The sequence below is a fragment of the Gigantopelta aegis genome, chromosome 6, assembly GCF_016097555.1.
Source record: "Gigantopelta aegis isolate Gae_Host chromosome 6, Gae_host_genome, whole genome shotgun sequence".
NCBI lineage: Eukaryota > Metazoa > Mollusca > Gastropoda > Neomphalida > Peltospiridae > Gigantopelta > Gigantopelta aegis.
Genome location: NC_054704.1, coordinates 52,805,487 through 52,825,157, shown reverse-complemented (window position 1 = coordinate 52,825,157; position 19,671 = coordinate 52,805,487).

Below are 19,671 nucleotides of genomic sequence, written 5' to 3'. Positions count from 1 at the left end.
TGACAATGGGGAGGTGGATGGATGAGTGCGGGAGAGAATGTCCCCTCTCATGCTGCTGTTACTCCTGTTTTTCTCGAAATTTTTGGGAAGCATCCGTCGCCCCTGCAGCCCCAGTTTCAACGCCCCTGTGTAAACCCACTACTCCAACGGGTTTTTTAAAGGCACATTTTGTAATAAATGACCCATTTTGTAATATGTACCCATGCGTACTTATTACAAAAAAGGGGGCGAGACGTAGTCCTGTGGTAAAGCGCTCGCTTCATGCGCGGTCGGTTTAGGATCGATCCCCATCAGTGGGCTCATTGGGCTATTTCTCGCTCCAGCCAGTGCACCACAACTGGTACATCAAAGGCCGTGGTATGTGCTATCCTGTCTACGGGATGGTGCATATAAAAGATTCCTTGCTGTTAATTATGTATTTGAAAATGTCCTCCTGTTACACATTGTAATGTGTCTGAGTGTTGTTTAATAAATCTTGAAATCTTGAAAAATCTTGAAAAAGAGTAACCCTTGAAGTTGCGACAGCGGGTTTCCTCCCTCAATATCTGTGTGGTCCTTAACCATATGTTAGACGCCATATAACCGTATATAAAATGTGTTGAGTGCGTCGTTAAATAAAATATTTCCTTCCTTATTACAAAATGTGTCTTTCTCAGTAACTAGGGGCAACATTTAGCTCAGTCGATCGAGTGCTCGCTTACGGTGATTACGTCGCAGGATCGAACCACCTCGGTGGATACATTCAACAGATTGGACTTTCGTTTTTTGTTCCATCCAGTGCACCACGACTGGTCCAAGACCGTGGCATGTGATTTCCTGTATGTGAGCAAATGCATATAAAAGATCCCTTGATGCTAATGAAAAAAATGTAGCTGGTTTCCTCTGATGACCAAATATTTGACATCCAATAGCCGATGTTTAATTAATGTGCTCTAGTGGTGTCGTTAAACAAAACCAAGTTTAACTTTAACTTTCTCAGTAAGCACTAACAACTAACCAATAGTCACTGTCCTGAACGTAGAACCCAGACTTCTGAGGTGTGTGCCCATGAAAGTGTGATTGAACCTTAAAGGGACTATCCTGGGATTACTGCCTTGTAAGATTTTGTCGACTAACACAGACTTCTTGGTGACTAAAATTACATATTAAATATATGTTCTTGTTTAGAATACCAGTGTCCGTATATTCAATGTGTTTCTGATTGTCCTAATATTTGTAAGAAGCCCAAACAAAAAAGAAGTTTGACCTAGTCCAAACACTAGACAAATCAGAAACACGTTTAATATATACAACCAATAATATTTTATTTAGCAAAATATGAAATTAAAGTCTTAATGATCGTCCAAAACACAGGATATTCCCTTTAAATGAAATAAAAATGAAATCGCCGTTGTCGGAACTTTGGCCTGTGTAGTGTGATTTATTCAGAAGACGAAGAACATGAAATCAACCTCGCGCGATGACGAAGCGGTCAAGTCGTCGCTTTATAGACATGCAGGTGCTCGGTTCGCATCCCGGTACCGGCTTTAGTAAATACCGAATTCACAATTCAACAAAAAAAGTGTAAAGGTTAAAGTTTGTTTTGTTTACCGACACAACTAGAACACCTTGATTTATTAATCATCGGCTATTTGGATGTTAAACATTTGGTAATTCTGACATGTAGTCTTAGAGAGGAAACACGCTACATGTTTCCATTAGTAGCAATGTATCTTTGATATGCACCATCCCACAGACAGGAAAGCACATACCACGACCTTTGATATACCAGTAGTGGTGCACTGGCTGGAACGAGAAATAGCCCAATGAGCCCACCGACAGGGATCGATCTCAGACCGATCGCGCATCAAACGAGCACTTTACCACTAAGCTACTGAGATTCTTTTCTCAGTACGTTACGACTGGTGTTTTAACAGCGGCAGCGTGTTTTATTTTATTTACGACAATGTATGAATTGATTCCCAGTGGCTGTCCAGTAAAGGTAGACCATACAGCGGCAGTGTGTTTTGTTTTATTTACGACAATGTATGTATTGATTCCCAGTGGCTGTTCAGTAAAGGCAGACCATACAGTGGCAGTGTGTTTTGTTTTATTTACGACAATGTATGTATTGATTCCCAGTGGCTGTTCAGTAAAGGCAGACCATACAGCGGCAGTGTGTTTTGTTTTATTTACGACAATGTATGTATTGATTCCCAGTGGCTGTTCAGTAAAGGCAGACCATACAGCGGCAGTGTGTTTTGTTTTATTTACGACAATGTATGTATTGATTCCCAGTGGCTGTTCAGTAAAGGCAGACCATACAGCGGCAGTGTGTTTTGTTTTATTTACGACAATGTATGTATTGATTCCCAGTGGCTGTTCAGTAAAGGTAGACCATACAGCGGCAGTGTGTTTTGTTTTATTTACGACAATGTATGTATTGATTCCCAGTGGCTGTTCAGTAAAGGCAGACCATACAGCGGCAGTGTGTTTTGTTTTATTTACGACAATGTATGTATTGATTCCCAGTGGCTGTTCAGTAAAGGCAGACCATACAGCGGCAGTGTGTTTTGTTTTATTTACGACAATGTATGTATTGATTCCCAGTGGCTGTTCAGTAAAGGCAGACCATACAGCGGCAGTGTGTTTTGTTTTATTTACGACAATGTATGTGTTGATTCCCAGTGGCTGTTCAGTAAAGGCAGACCATACAGCGGCAGTGTGTTTTGTTTTATTTACGACAATGTATGTGTTGATTCCCAGTGGCTGTTCAGTAAAGGTAGACCATACAGCGGCAGTGTGTTTTGTTTTATTTACGACAATGTATGTGTTGATTCCCAGTGGCTGTCCAGTAAAGGTAGACCATACAGCGGCAGTGTGTTTTGTTTTATTTACGACAATGTATGTGTTGATTCCCAGTGGCTGTTCAGTAAAGGTAGACCATACAGCGGCAGTTGGGTGTTGTTTTATTTACGACAATGTATGTATTGATTCCCAGTGGCTGTTCAGTAAAGGTAGACCATACAGCGGCAGTGTGTTTTGTTTTATTTACGACAATGTATGTGTTGATTCCCAGTGGCTGTTCAGTAAAGGTAGACCATACAGCGGCAGTGTGTTTTGTTTTATTTACGACAATGTATGTATTGATTCCCAGTGGCTGTTCAGTAAAGGTAGACAATACAGCGGCAGTGTCTTTTGTTTTATTTACGACAATGTATGTATTGATTCCCAGTGGCTGTTCAGTAAAGGTAGACCATACAGCGGCAGTGTGTTTTGTTTTATTTACGACAATGTATGTATTGATTCCCAGTGGCTGTTCAGTAAAGGTAGACCATACAGCGGCAGTGTGTTTTGTTTTATTTACGACAATGTATGTATTGATTCCCAGTGGCTGTTCAGTAAAGGTAGACCATACAGCGGCAGTGTGTTTTGTTTTATTTACGACAATGTATGTATTGATTCCCAGTGGCTGTTCAGTAAAGGCAGACCATACAGCGGCAGTGTGTTTTGTTTTATTTACGACAATGTATGTATTGATTCCGAGTGGCTGTTCAATAAAGGTAGACCATACAGCGGCAGTTAGGTGTTGTTTTATTTACGACAATGTATGTATTGATTCCCAGTGGCTGTTCAGTAAAGGAAGACCATACAGCGGCTGCAGGTTTCTTCTTTAAAATGTAACCTTGGAAATAAAGGAATTTCTTTAACAATAAAGAAACAGAATATCTGTTAAGCGACACCTCATATATGGTAGTAAGTACAACGAGCAAACTGAGTTATTCTTTTCACACTCAAACACAAAGGCAATCAACAACCTATCTATTACCTTTTTTTTAATTCTTTAGACGGATTAAGTAAATTAAATTAATTAAATGGGGTGGGTTTTTTTTGTTTTTTGTTTTGTTTTTGTTTTGTTTTGGTTTTTTTAAAGAAATTGACCAGTTTCTGACGAATTGTAGTATATTTAGTACATTTAATCAAAAAGTGATTTATATCTTCTATTTTTTTTACACTCTTGGGAGTATCAGATTTTAAAAAAAAATTAATGTTATTTAATGCTATAGATACTCCCATTCTCAATTTAGCTATGATTTTGGTTACATTTACATTAAAATAAACTGGTCCGGGTGTTGACACCTCAGGTTTGATGTAAGCATGGCACACCCTGGTCTTGTGGCCCCTTTCGGTTTGCCACAGACGACCAAAGTGCGGCTCTGCTGTTGAGCATATCTCGTTGTAATTGTGGGAAACCGAGATACCGACCTTTTCGTCAAGTAGGCTTTTTTTTAGCATTGACGTTGGCCAGCTCGTTGCCGCCGATGCCGACATGTGCGGGCACCCATTCCATCACGACTTCTGCCCTATTGAAAACCAATTTATTATAAAATTTATATATATATATATATTTTTAATAATTTCAGGTCTGACAGTAACAGAGCCAGCAATAGCCTGTAGAACACTGAAGCTATCAGGAAGGAAATGTTTTATTTAACGACGCACTCAACACATTTTATTTACATTATAGTTAAGAACAACACATATATTAAGAGAGGAAACCCGCTGTCGCCACTTCATGGGCTACTCTTTTCGATTAGCAGCAAGGGGTCTTTTATATGCATCATCCCACAGACATGGTAGTACACACCACAACCTTTGATATGCCAGTCGTGGTGCAATGGCTGGAACGTGAAATATCCCAATGGGTTCACCGACAGGGATCGATTCCAGACCGACCGCGCATCGAACGAGCGCTTTACCACTGGGCTACCTCCCGCTATCAGAGAAAGTGACATATCTTGTAGGGCTATCATTAGTTTTATGAACATTAACTATCCACATCAAAGAATAAAGAATGGCCATCAACTCAGAAGTATAAACCGAAATATTGTTAGAAAGCCTGGCCCTAATAGCTATTGGTTTATTAGAGTTTTTGATAATAAAGGCCATACCGGCTTTACCTGTGGTGGGGTCACTGGACCCATCAGTAATTTTTTTTGTATAAAATCAGGGTACAATTCGCCCACCACCACCACCAAATAACATTTTTAAAGACCGGAAGTACGACTTTTGCAAGTTCGTTAGGGATGTAGTAGTTGACTATAGGAGTGCCGATCTGCCATGGAAATTCGAAGTTTATATTAACTTGACTGATGGGCAGACCGACAATCCCAAAGTCGTTTGAAAATTTATTCAGATAAGAAACAATATATATATATATATGTCCTTGTCCCTAACAGTCTCAACCTTAACCGGCCTTAGTGAATTAACAGGGGAGCTAGGAACAAGGCTTCTAATTTTGTTTAAATATCTAACACCTTGTTTAATTCTCCTTAAAGTGAGTGGCAACACTCCCAATTCAGCCAAGGCACTATCATATGGTGTACAAACAGAAGCCCCAACTATAATTTATATACACTATCAAGTTTAACCGGCCTCGGTGGCGTCGTGGCAGGCCATCGGTCTACAGGCTGGTAGGTACTGGGTTCGAATCCCAGTCGAGGCATGGAATTTTTAATCCAGATACCGACTCCAAACCCTGAGTGAGTGCCCCGCAAGGCTCATTGGGTAGGTGTAAACCACTCGCACCGACCAGTGATCCATAACTGGTTCAACAAAGGCCATGGTTTGTGCTATCCTGCCTGTGGGAAGCACAAATAAAAGATCCCTTGCTGCCTGTCGTAAAAGAGTAGCCTATGTGGCGACAGCGGGTTTCCTCTAAAAAAATCTGTGTGGTCCTTAACCATATGTCTGACGCCATATAACCGTAAATAAAATGTGTTGAGTGCGTCGTTAAATAAAACACTTCTTTCTTTCTATCAAGTTTCTTGAGTTGATTATCAGTGTCACAGCCAAGGCTCCATACAGCAATCTAGACACAATGAATGCCTCAAAGATTATGAGCAGTGTTTTCTGGTCAGAGCCCCATGGAAGAAGAAAATATTTAACGATGTACTCAGCACATTTTATTTACAGTTATATGGTGTCAGACATATGGTTAAGGACCACACAGATATTGCGGGAGGAAACCCGCTGCCGCCACTTCATGGGCTACTCTTTTCGATTAGCAGCAAGGTATCTTTTATATGCACCATTCCACAGACAGGGTAGTAAATACCACGGCCTTTGACATGCCAGTCGTGGTGAACTGGCTAGAACGACAAATAGTCCAATGGGCCCACCGATCCTAGACCGACCGCGCATCGAGCGAACGCTTTACCACTGGGCTACGTTCCGCCGCATGGAGTGGTTGATAATATTTTCAATAAATTCAAATAAAAAACACAATTACCAGCCACCTCAGCAATGTCCTCCCGAAAACTGAGATAATGCCCAATGCTTACTCCTAGAAATCTAACAGATTGTATCTGATTAATAATATTGACTTTTAATTCTAGTTCTAAATTATATGCGGGCCACACCATCCCAATCATCTTGCCAAGTGGAAAAGATATATTGGTTAATATGACATTTAAAATCACTGTAGGGGGGATACCAACATTTCAACGTGGCAAATTCAAAACAGACTTATTCTGGATTATTATTTCAGGACTATATTTTGTTACACATAGTTTAGTTTTTTCTCTAAGAAGAATACACAATTGGCCAAGTTTACAAAGCCTGTTTGTTTGTTTGGTTGTTGCTGTTGTTGTTGTTGTTTTTGTTTTTTTGGGTTTTTTGGGGGTTGTTGTTGTTGTTTTTGTTTTTGTTTTTTTTTGTTTTTGTTTTTTGTCTTACTCGCTTGTAACTACATAATTTACAATGCTTAAATATCTGCATTTAAAGTGACAGACCACAGTTTTAAAAAACTACGGAATATTGTTCACTATTAGAGCCGTGTTTAATATTTGAAATCATGCTTTATTAGATTTAAACCGGCCTCGGTGGCGTCGTGGTTAGGCCATCGGTCTACAGGCTGGTAGGTACTGGGTTTGGATCACAGTCGAGACATGGGAGTTTTATTCCAGATACCGACCCCAAACCCCGAGTGAGTACTCCGCAAGGCTCAATGGGTAGGTGTAAACCACTTGCACCGACTAGTGATCCATAACAGGTTCAACAAAGACCATGGTTTGTGCTATCCTGCCTGTGGGAAGCGCAAATAAAAGATCCCTAGCTGCCTGTCGTAAAGGAGTAGCCTATGTGGCGACAGCGGGTTTCCTCTATAAAAAACAGTGTCAGAATGACCATATGTTTGACGTCCAATAGCCGATGATAAGATAAAAAATCAATGTGCTCAAGTGCCGTCGTTAAATAAAACAAACTTTACTTTACTATTAGATTTAATTGTTTAGATAATCCGTTTTCGTATATCCGAAGTGTTTCTGGCCATCCTGGTGTTTCTAATACCACAAAATGCGGGGCTTTTTTCACATTTTACTAAAACGCACGAACATCTGAGAAGTAACGGTTATGAAGACGGGCTATAGTTTATTTTAATGGCGTTTCAACGTCACAAACTCTTGTTTCGCTCTATTGTAACTTTATCACAATGTGTTGCAGGTTTGTAGATTAACCGAACTCTTAGCGTTCGAAGAAGAAGATTAACCAAAGTGAATATCTATGTTCATTGATTGACACTAGGGTCTGCGGTAGCCCAGTGGTAAAGCTAGCGCTTGATATGCAGTCGGTCTGTGATCGATCCCCGTCGATGGACCAAATTGGCTATTTCACGTTCCACGACTGATATATCAAAGGCCGTGGTATGTGCCATCCTGTCTGTGGGATTGCACATATGAAATCTACTAATGTAAAAATGTTCCTCTCCTGGACGGAGTAGTCGGCATGGGTTGACACCTGCGGCCATGACAGGCGTGCGCTACACCAGCGTGCTCTGAACGTGCACGTTAAGCCCTATGACCTGACGTTAATGGAAAAATGTATCGGGTTCCTCCCTAAGACTATTAGTCCATGGGCCAGAGGCCAATTTTTCATGATTTTGTACCACCCAGAGGGACAAAGGCTCATAGGGTTTTTTAATAGGTCTATGCATGTAGATAATAAAATGAGGTGATAGCCTTCCGTATCAAGTAGCTTTCTGTCATTTTCACCCTGAAAATTGAATAGTGTGCGAAAAAAATTCCGAAGCAAATTTTGGGAGTAGGGGAAACTTAATTGGGAATAACTTTCCTTAGAATCACCCTATCATAATAATTCACCCCTCAAAATGTGTGTTTTGAAGCCCACTAACGATTACATATCATAATATGCAAATGAACCACAAAAGTAGGTCATCAGAGGTCAAAAGGTCACCGATTTTGAGTCAAGCTAAAAATTTGCGGATTTCAGCTTTGCCTTGTCATCTATTAGCACATTTGCCAAAATTAGGCCTAGAAATGGTTGGAAACTGTGTCAGAAGGAATTGCCAACTATTTAAAGGTACCCATGTTCAGCCATCTAGAGAAATATTGAAACGGAAACAAACGAGCCAAGGTCAGTCTTTGCAGAAATTGATACTTTTATGATATATCAAATTCACCATCAACATTAACTAACACAACACCCTATTAGAACAAATAAACACTCAAAATGTTTATTATGAAGTGCTCTTGGCATCTGATGTCTTTTAAAGAAAATTATTATTGGCATGTATAAAAGTAGGTCATCAGAGGTCAAAAGGTCACTATTCAGTTTTCTATGATTTGATGGTATCAACCAAGCTCATTCTGAAAAATAAGGATGGAAACGGCAATGAGTGTAGCTAGCATAACTTAGCATTGAGTGTGGCTAGCGCGACATAGCACTGAGTGTGGCTAGCGCGACATAGCACTGAGCATGGCTAGCACATTGTGGCTAGCGTGACATAGCACTGCTAGCTAGCACTGAGTGTGGTTAGTATGACATAGCACTGAGCGTGGCTAGCGTGACATAGCACTAAGCATGGCTAGCATAACATATCATTGAGTGTGGCTAGCGTGACATAGCATTGAGTGTGGCTAGCGCGACATAGCATTGAGTGTGGCTAGCGCGACATAGCACTGAGTGTGGCTAGCGCGACATAGCACTGAGTGTGGCTAGCATAACATAGCACTGTGTGGCTAGCATGACATAGCACTGAGTGGCTAGCGTGACATAGCACTGAGTGTGGCTAGCGTGACATAGCACTGAATGTAGCTAGCATAACATAGCACTGAGTGTAGCTAGCATGACATAGCACTGAGTGGCTAGCGCGACATAGCACTGAGCATGGCTAGCGTGACATAGCACTGAGTGTGGCTAGCGTGACATAGCACTGAGTGTGGCTAGTATGACATAGCACTGAGTGTGGCTAGTATGACATAGCACTGAGCGTGGCTAGCGTGACATAGCACTAAGCATGGCTAGCATAACATATCATTGAGTGTGGCTAGCGTGACATAGCATTGAGTCTAACATAGCATTGAGTGTGGCTAGCGCGACCTAGCACTGAGTTGGCTAGCGCGACATTGAGTGTGGCTAGCATAACATAACTGAGTGTAGCTAGCATGACAGCAAGTGGCTAGCGTGACATAGCACTAGTGTGGCTAGCGTGACCCAATTTAACATAGCACTTGTAGCTAGCAGACATAGCACTGAGACGTGACATATAATGTAGCTAGCATAACATAGCACTGAGTGTTAGCATGACATAGCAGACTAGCGTGACATAGCACTGCACGTGACACAGCGCGACACTGTGTGGCTAGCGCATAGCATTGAGTGTGGCTAGCGCGACATAGCACTGAGTGTGGCTAGCGCGACAAGCACTGAGTGTGTAGCGTGACATGCACTGAGTGGCTAGCGCGACATAGCAATGAACATAGCACTGAGTGTGGCTAGCGCGACATAGCACTGAGTGTGGCGGTTATGAGTCGATAGTTTTCTGCAATGGAAAACAAAAATCGTATTATTTTTTGTTATTTCCAAAAAACGTTTACTTTTTTTTTTTCTTACGTCAAACCAAACAGAATTATTTATTAAAAAAAAAAAAAAACCCCAAATAAACCCAATTTTTTTTACAGGACGAGACGGACTATAAATCTATCACTGAATGTGCGCACACAACCATGAATATGCTGAATGAATGATGAATGAATGGATGAAGATGAACGGATGAATGAATATGAATGAATGAATGGCTGAATGGCTGAATGGATGGATGGATGGATAGATGGATGGATGGATGGATGGATGAATGAATGGATGGGTGGGTGGGTGGGTGGGTGGATGGATGGATGGATGGATGGGTGGATGGATGGATGGATGGATGGATGGATGGATGGATGGATGGATGGATGGATGGATGGATGGATGGATGGATGGATGGATGAATGAATCAATGTTTAACGACCCCCAGCACAAAAACACACACCGGTCGGAAAATCGATGTGTATTGTGGTCCTGGGGTGTCGTTAAACATTGAAGATGAGATTTAAAATATAACAAACAGCAGAAAGTCATGGCGAATGTAATTATTTCGACCTGTACTGGACTTTTTATTTAGGTTTTATTAACCAGAAGAACAACAAATGTGAGTTTCTGGACAAGTACCGTTTACAAGGTGTTCTAATTCAGCGCAGGGAGCGCTTGGTCTGCAGTTGCCACCTCGTAGAAAGCAATCTAAAAAAAAGAAGAAAAAAAAGAAAGAAAAAACAAATCAGTAGAGAAACAAAAGAGGGAAAATGGAATATTTAGTTTAACGACAACACAGCGCTTTTTAAATTATGCTTGTTTCGTGGTCAGTTAGGCATTTCGATGGCCACTCAACACATTTCGACTTCAGACGCACTCAACACATTTTATTTCGCACCTCAAAATATCAGAATTAGAGGCAAGAGACGGACAATTGCACCCATGATATTAAGTTTGAGGAAAATGATTTCTACTGTCGCCACTAATTTAACATGGATGGTTATTCTCAAAGATGAAGGAATGGCCATCTTTTACGATTAAAAAGAAACAAGGAACACAATATTTATCGATCTTATATACTATGCATATCATCCCTGAATCAGACAGGACTATTTCTCGCAGCCAGTACCACGACTGGTATATCAAAGGCCATGGTATGTATTACGGTGGGATGGTTATAAAGATCCCTTGCTGCTAATCGAAAAGAGTAGCCCATGAAGTACAGCGGGTTTCCTCTCTCAATATCTGTATGGTCCTTAACCATATGTCCGACGCCATATGTACATAAAATGTGTTGGTGCTGGAGTTTCTTTCTTTCTTTTTTTCTGAATCATGATAATCTGTTGACTAATGAATAAAGCCCATTGGTGCTTATTCCACAATAAGTTTAGATCGCAGGATATGATCCCATGGACACCGTGACCGGGTAATCAATCGATGACGCACATTTATCACATATTGGGTTATGTACCTCTTCTTCCAAAAACGACTTCAACAACAACGTCATAACAAAAAATGTCAACATCTATTGTTTTCTACCCAAATAATTAAAATGTTTTTACAAACAGTTGGTTATGTACTGTAGTTAACACGTGGATATACACTTTCTTAATACTAAAACAAACAAACAATCGATTTATTACATCACGTCATCGGATATTAGAAATGTCTGGAGAGAGGATTAATCCGCTACAAATTTTTGTTGTTGGTGTAGTTTACTGCAACAGAGATCACATTTTATTGGACATATTACACGTATCCCGACACAGTGTAAAATAGGATCATTACACATTACCAAACAAAACCGACGAGATCCTTCCTGCTGATATAAGATAACCAACCATCGTCAATTTATAAAATGTATTCTAGGGTGTGAACAGAATGGAAAGGTCTGTGGCGTTGTGGACTGGATTCAATAAACAATTAAAATGGCAGAAATAGTCCATTGTTCAATTTAGGGGCCCACGCGCCCGTCAGATTGAGTTGACGGGGATCGCTCGATCCGAAGGTCAAACCGACATGTTTGCGTAGCGCTTTTATATACACCCCAGGATATCACTTTTGATATACATCACTGGCTGGAAGGAGAAATAGTCCAATGGGCCCACTGACGGGGATCGATCCCCCCCCCCCCCCCACCCACCCCCCCCCCCCCCCCCTCCCCCCCGCAAGAAAAAAAAAATTAAAGAGAGAAAGAGGTGTTTCATATTTAGGTGGGGTTTTTTTGGTTTGTTTTTTTATCCATAATCCACAATCCACAATACTAAATTGCCCAGAAAACACGTCTCGGAGAATCTTTGTTTCAATGTTTTCTGGGAAGTATCCCCCCACCCCACCCCCGAACCGTCTCTTACATATCTCACCACCGCCAATTACAAAATCCATTATCCGCCCCTGGAGTTTATTATATTTAAGAAACGAAAGTATTGCATTATTACAAAACAGGGGCGGCACGTAGCCCAGTGGTAAAGCGTTCGCTTGATGCGCGGTCGGTCTGGGATCGATCCCCGTCGGTGGGCCTATTCAGCTATTTCTCCCTCCAGCCAGCACACCACAACTGGTATATCAAAGGCATGTGGTATGTGTTATCCTGCCTGTGGGATGATGGATATAAAAGACCTCTTGCTGCTAATCGAAAGGAGTAGCCCATGAAGTGGCAACAGCGGGTTTCCTCTGTCAATATCTGTGTTGTCCTTAACCTTGTCCGATGCCATATAACCGTAAATAAAATGTGTTGAGTGCGTCGTTAAATAAAAGATTTCCTTCCTATTACAGAACAAAGCCTGTTGACCTAGAGAGCTCCGCTATTTCATTTTCAATTTTGACACTGGTAGATGATCATACATAGAGATTTTCAAAATTAAATGTTTAATTTTTTTTTTTTAATTTAATAAAATTTCAAAATGCCCAAATAGCTTCCTATTACTTTGTGGATACTGCTTCGGAACTGGTTGAATTATCCAACCAAAACACCCAAAGCTAGACTTTCCAGGCCCGTAGGAACCGAAAGACTCCAACTTGAGGACAAAAATGCACGGTGTGTGTCTGTGTGTATGGACCGACCTCGATGGTATAGTGGTTTACGCATTGCGGATTACGGATACATATAAGCAGACGCATTGCGGACAAATGAAATCTGCACCTAAGGTTTAAGGCCACAACACTGACCTTTAACTTGTGACAACAACTATGTAGCAATCTCAGTGCTAAACAAATTGCAACGATAGCTTCTTGTTGATGACCAAAAAACTGGCATCGGTGGCGGAGTGGTTAAGCCATCGGACACAAGGTTGATGGGTACTGCGTTCGCAGCCCGATACCGGCTCCTACCCAGAGCGGGTTTAATGACTTCGTTGGTAAGTGTAAGGCCACTACACCGACTTTTCTCTCACAAACAACTAATCATTAACCTCGTCCTGAACAGACAACTCAGATAGCTGAGGTGTGTGCCCATGACAGCGTGCTTGAACCTTTATTGGATATAATCACGAACATGAATGAATGAATGAATGAATGAATGAATGAATGAAACGTGTGTGTCGTACTGATTTTACGAAACGAGTGTCAGAATTATTGTATTGCACGAGCGAGAGCGAGGGTAATACCTGAATCTTTACACGAGTTTCATAGAATCAGTAGGATTAACACGCGAGTAATATCATGGATAACAATCTAGTGTCATGCCAAACGTAACTAGGAGACGACGGAATGACGTCATTTTTAAAAATGACGTCATTTTAGTAAACGATTATACGGTGCTAAGACTGGAGAAGCCGCAATATGTTGCAACAGTGCAGTTATTGTTGTAATATTGATTTTTAATCTGTTTTCAGTTCACAAAGAATATTTTATTTTTGACAATAAGAAAAAAGAAACATCTTGAAAAATGTTTTCCAAAATAGTCCACGGCATGTATATATTATTCAGAGATGCCAACAATAACAACATCAGTTGTAGCTGGCATAAAATGTATTCGATATTAGCTGTTACTCACAGATAGTAAAGTTAATTAACTTGCTCCAAAACGGAAGGTGCCCCCCCCCCCCCCCCCCCCCCCCCCCCACAGCGTTAAACTGAATGCTTACACGCGGCGTGTGACAGGTGTTTGTCAACCGCTGAACTGAAGCTCAGCTTTAAACTAAAAGGCTGTTTTAATTTCGATGGAGTTTTGACCGCTGATTTGAAAATATTCGGCCAATTCGAAATTCAATTTTACAGTTTCAAATTCCCCGATGCCTTTAAACCGTCAATTTGAAACTCGTCTAAACTTTATGTCCTTAGACCAATTGACCATATGTTTGGTTTTGTTTAACGACACCACTAGAGCACATTGATTCATTAATCATCGGCTATTGGATGTCAAACATTTAGCAATTTTGACATATAGACTTATAGAGAAAACCCGCTACATTTTTTTCCATTAGAAGCAAGGGATCTTTTATATGCACCAACCCACAGACAGGATAGCACATACCACGTACCAGTCGTGGTGCACTGGCTCAAATGAGAAATAGCCCAATGGGCCCACCGACGGGGATCGATCCTAGACGTCCTGCCCCAATTTAATGATAGAACAGCCACTGAAGTACTAGTAATCGATAATGCAATGGGCGGAGACTATAGGTAGAATTGCGCGTGCTTTAGTTTGGCTGAGGGGCGGGACGTAACCCAAAGGTAAAGCGCTCGCTTGATACACGGTCAGTTTGGGATCGATCCACGTCGGTGGGCCCACTGGGCTATTTCCTATCCAGTGCACCACGACTTGTATATCAAAAGTCGTGGTATGTGCCATCATGTTTGTGGTATGTGCTATCATGTTTATGGTATGTGCCATCATGTTTGTGGTATGTGCTATCATGTTTATGGCATAGTGTATATAAAAGATCCCTTACTACTGATGGGAAAATGTAGCGGGTTTCCTCTCTAAAACTTTATGTCAAAATTACCAAATGTTTGACATCCAATAGCCGATGATTAATCAGTCAATATGCTCTAGTGGTGTCGTTAAACAAAACAAACTTTAGTTTGGCTGTTCTACCAGTTGCCTTCATATCAGAAGTATGTTTTATATGAACAGCACATACCAAGTTGTGGGGCAGTGGTTGGAACGGAACAAATAATCAGAAATCAACGATTGGGTCCAATCACCCACCCCACGATCAAGCACTCCAAGCGCTCCACGGCCTAAGCTAGACACACAGTTAAAAGTTGTTTTGTTTAACGACACCATTAGAGCACACTGATATATAAATCATCGGCTATTGGATGTCAAACATTTGGTAATTTTCACATATAGTGTTAGAGAGGAAACCCGCTCATTTTTCCATTAGTAGTATATGCATCATACCATAGCACATACCACCGCCTTTGATGTACCCATCGTGGTGCACTGGCTGGAACAAGAAATAGCTCAAAGGGCCCACCAACGGGGATCAGTCACAGACCGGTTTGTGAAGGTAGTTGTGGGTGAGGGTAGTGGTAGGTAAGCGTAGTGGTTTGTGAGGGTAGTGGTAGATGAGGGTAGTGGTTTGTGAGGGTAGTGGTAGATGAGGGTAGTGGTGGCTGAGACTAATGATGTGTGAGGGTAGTCATTTGTGAGGGTAGTCGTAGGTGAGGGTAGTGGTGGTTGAGGGTGGTCGTGGATGAGGGTAGTGATGGGTGAGGGTAGTGTTTTGTGAGGGTAGTGGTCGGTGAGGGTGGTCGTGGGTGAGGGTGGTCGTTGGTGAGGGTAGTGGTGGGTGAGAGTTGTCGTGGGTAAGGGTGGTCGTGGGTGAGGTTAGTCGTATGTGAGGGTAGTGGTGGGTGAGGGTGGTCGTGGGTGAGGTCACTGGTATGTGAGGGTGGTGGTGGGTGAGGGTAGTGGTTTGAGGGTGGTGGTGAGTGAGGGTGGTGGTGGGTGAGGATGGTTGTGGGTGAGGGTAGTCGTGGGTTAGGGTGGTGGTGGGTGAGGGTGGTGGTTTGTGAGGGTGGTGGTGAGTGAGGATGGTTGTGGGTGAGGGTAGACGTGGATTAGGGTAGTGGTGGGTGAGGAAAGTAGTAAATAAATGCAGTAGTATACATGTACTTCAGAAAGTGCTGGAATTATTTTCTAGCTGTGATTTGACGTAAATACAAACGTGGCAAGTGGCACCAGGTTTTAGCAGTTTATGTTTACCTCAGCACTGGCTGTCACAGAAACCTACATTGTGCCCGTGTTTCGGTAACAGGTGTTAATATGATCTAGCTGATTCAGTAGAGGTGCTTTGGTCGAAGGATTGAATCCCCTCGGCGGACCTATTACAAGACTGGGATTTGCCCATCTGGACCAGTGCCAGGGGAGGGGGGGGGGGGGGGGAGAGAAGAAATTAATTTCAGTTTAGCATAGAGATAAAGAAAGGAATGTTTTATTTAACGATGCACTCAACACTCAAATCCACTGCACTCCTGAATCTGGGGGGGGGGGGGGGGGGGGGGGGGGGGCGGGCGGTAGCCCAGTGGTAAAGCGCTCGTTCGATGCGCGGTCGGTCTCGGATCGATCCCCGTCGGTGGGCCCACTGGGCTATTTCTCGTTCCAGCCAGTGCACCACGACTGACATATCAAACTACCCTCTCTGTGGGATGGTGCATATAAAAGATCCCTTGCTTCTAATCGAAAAAGAGTAGCCCATAAAGTGGCGACAGCGGATTTCCTCTCTCAGTGTCTGTGTGGTCCTTAACCGTATGCCCGACGCCATATAACCGTAAATAAAATGCGTTGAGTGCGTCGTTAAATAAAACATACTCTTTCTTCTCCGTTCATTTCCGATGAACGTTGCATTGTAGCAAAAACAAAAGAGCAGAACGTTTCGTAGTCATCAGAGGAAACCCAATACATCTTTTCTAATGCAGTAAGGGATTGTGACGGTACATGCTCTTAATTTCTTTTCGCCTGTGGCGATATTAATTGTTTTAGAAGGCCGTGTGCAGTTCCAAATGCACTTAGCCCAGGTGGGCAACTTGTTACGTAATACTTCTGCGCGACGGTCCTCGAGCTATACTTACTAATACACACCCAGCCAGGTGCGGAGGCCATGTGGCGAGTAGTTACGTAATACCTCCGCGAGTACGGTTTTTACAACCGTGATTTGGCGACGATGGCGACAGCCAGTCTGACGATCAGAGAAAAATATACCGACTCTGGGAGAGGTGGAATATCAGATGATAGGTGAGGTACCGCGTTGTACCCCCAGGCGATATTCGCTGTCTCTGAGAGTTTTGAATAAATAGCTAGGGTTTAGAGATATCTAGGAGAACCATAGGAAGGTATCCCGGGGGAACGTTGTCCGTTTGGACTTTGGTAAATATATTATTTCTGCTCTGTTGTATAACCTTGATGTGAATTATGTGACTTTACATATTTTAATACTGTATTATACCAATATTCTTTAGACAGTGTCTTCGGTCATCTGACGAAGTAAATCGTAGTCTTACTGTTCTATATTTATACGAGTATTTGGTAATATAAAGCTTAGCCAGTCATCCTAGAAGACCTAGGTAAACTGTATGTTATTGTCTTTATTGTGATAGGTACCAGTATTAATTCTGTGTTACAAGGTTACTGAATGAGTAGTTAAGGGTTAATTAAAAATTAACCAGTTATGAATAGTGTTGTAATTCCTTTATTAATTAAATTCTCCTGGCAGCGTTTCTCAATTATCACACGTTATTGAACGAGTAGTAAGGGTTAATTAAACATTAACCAGTTAGGAATAGTGTTGTAATTCCTTTATTAATTAAGTTCCCCTAGAAGCGTTTCTCAATTATCACACGTGTGGGTTTTGTGTCACGGTGAAGTGATTAGCATATTGTGTAAACTAGACACCTAGAGATTAACTAATTAAGTGATCAGTTCTGGGTTGTTATTATTGTTGTTATTAATTAACTACTGCGGCAGTACATTTGTCAGCGTAGGTTAATACAGATTCCAAAGTGTATTGTGTTTTTGTTGTGTTTTCTAGTGAACTAAACGTGCTATAATAATATATACTTTATATAAGATCTTATCTCTGATCATACCTAGACGAGCCATACTAGGGTTTAACCGCCCGTTACGGAGAGATCTAATAGATATACAGTTAGGAGAGATATTTTGATAACCGTGTTTCATTCAGTTACGGGTATTATAGGATCCCCGTGACAGGGATCTTTTATATGCACTTTCCCACAGACATGATAGCACATACCATGGCCTCTACCAGTCGTGGTGCACTGGCTGGAACGAGCGAGAAATAGCATAATGAGCCCACAGACGGGGATTGATCCCACACCGACCGCACATCAAGCGAGCGCTTTATCACTGTGATTGGTAGTGACAAGTGGTTAAATAAAGGTGCATATTAAAGATCCCTTTTTAAAATCTTAGCTTGTTTTGGAAATACACTGAAAAACACCCACAAAATAAAACTTTTGTTAGTAATATCTGTTTTTCTTTCTTTCTTTTAAATTTCTGTTTTTCTCTCGCTGATTTTCTTTTACTCTTATTTTTATGTTTTATTGAGTTACATTTCTCCATATCAATACTAAATTATTTCTCTGTTCAGTGTTGTCTATTTGTGTTATTTCAAATGTTGTATGACTGCGATTCAGGGCTCCCCAACCCTGACATTGTCATTGGTCTGGGTATAAGACTGCAAACGTTACAATCACGTCAAGCTGCGATTTATTGATGTACAGTGTTTCTCAATTTGCAATGTCGATAGTGACGAATCCACTGTATTCCTGCAGCTGGTTGCTCTACCGTACACTCCGCTGCAGGCTGCAGTGTACAAAAATAGAAGTTCCGTGTCAAAGTTCGAAATGCACCCGTCAGATATTTACGGAGTAAAAACATCTGAGGCTCTGATTAGTAGGAATATACGACATTGATTATTTGTGCAAATACTATCATCCATTGCCAATAATCCGACGTCATATAACTGTAAATAAAAAGTGTTGAGTGCGTCGTTAAATAAAACATTTCATTTGCATTGCCAATAAATAAATAAACTTTTATTTGTTATACAGTAGTTATGCAATATACACAAGAGGTTGAAACCAGTGCAGGGTACCCCCCCCCCCTCCCCCCAAGATGGAACTGCGATTTTCAGCAAAAATAATGGTTGCTAATAAAAACAAACCTTCATAAAAATATCTTAAATAGTATGCGACCCCCTAATTTTCTTGCAGGTAGATTACATGTGTTAATACGCTGCTTATATCGGTTTTATTAGTAAACGTTAACATTATCGGCAAAAGGAATTGATTTGGTTCAATGCAACCTGCATTTGTGCATGATAGAAGACTGTGGAACAAGTTAACTTGCTCGCTATCGATCATCTTCATAAATCAAGGCTAATATTCGTTCCTCGTATTCAGCCTTGATACATGTAGTCAAGATTACTGATATCCACTACTAGCGCTCTCTATTGGAAGAAAATTTGTAACATCGATTATGTCCCTTACATGATGACATCGCTGACCAATCACAGCATCGGCAACATGTGACAATCTTGAAAGCAATATCAAAAATTAACCGCCGAAACCTTTTTTTTAACATATCGTGACAAACACGACACGTTTTCACGGACGCTGACGCTGCCATCTTTGTTTACAATAACAAGGGAAACTATAAAGAACGTTGCGATTCGTTGCAATCAGATCTCATCGCATCCAATCAAATTTAAGCATTTTTTGGCACGATTTCTTGACGACATGTATCAAGGCTGAATACGAGGAACGAATATTAGCCTTGATTTATGAAGATGGCTATCGATCGGCCTGCACAACACGCGTAAATTCAATTGAGAAGCTCTCGAAATTTACCTT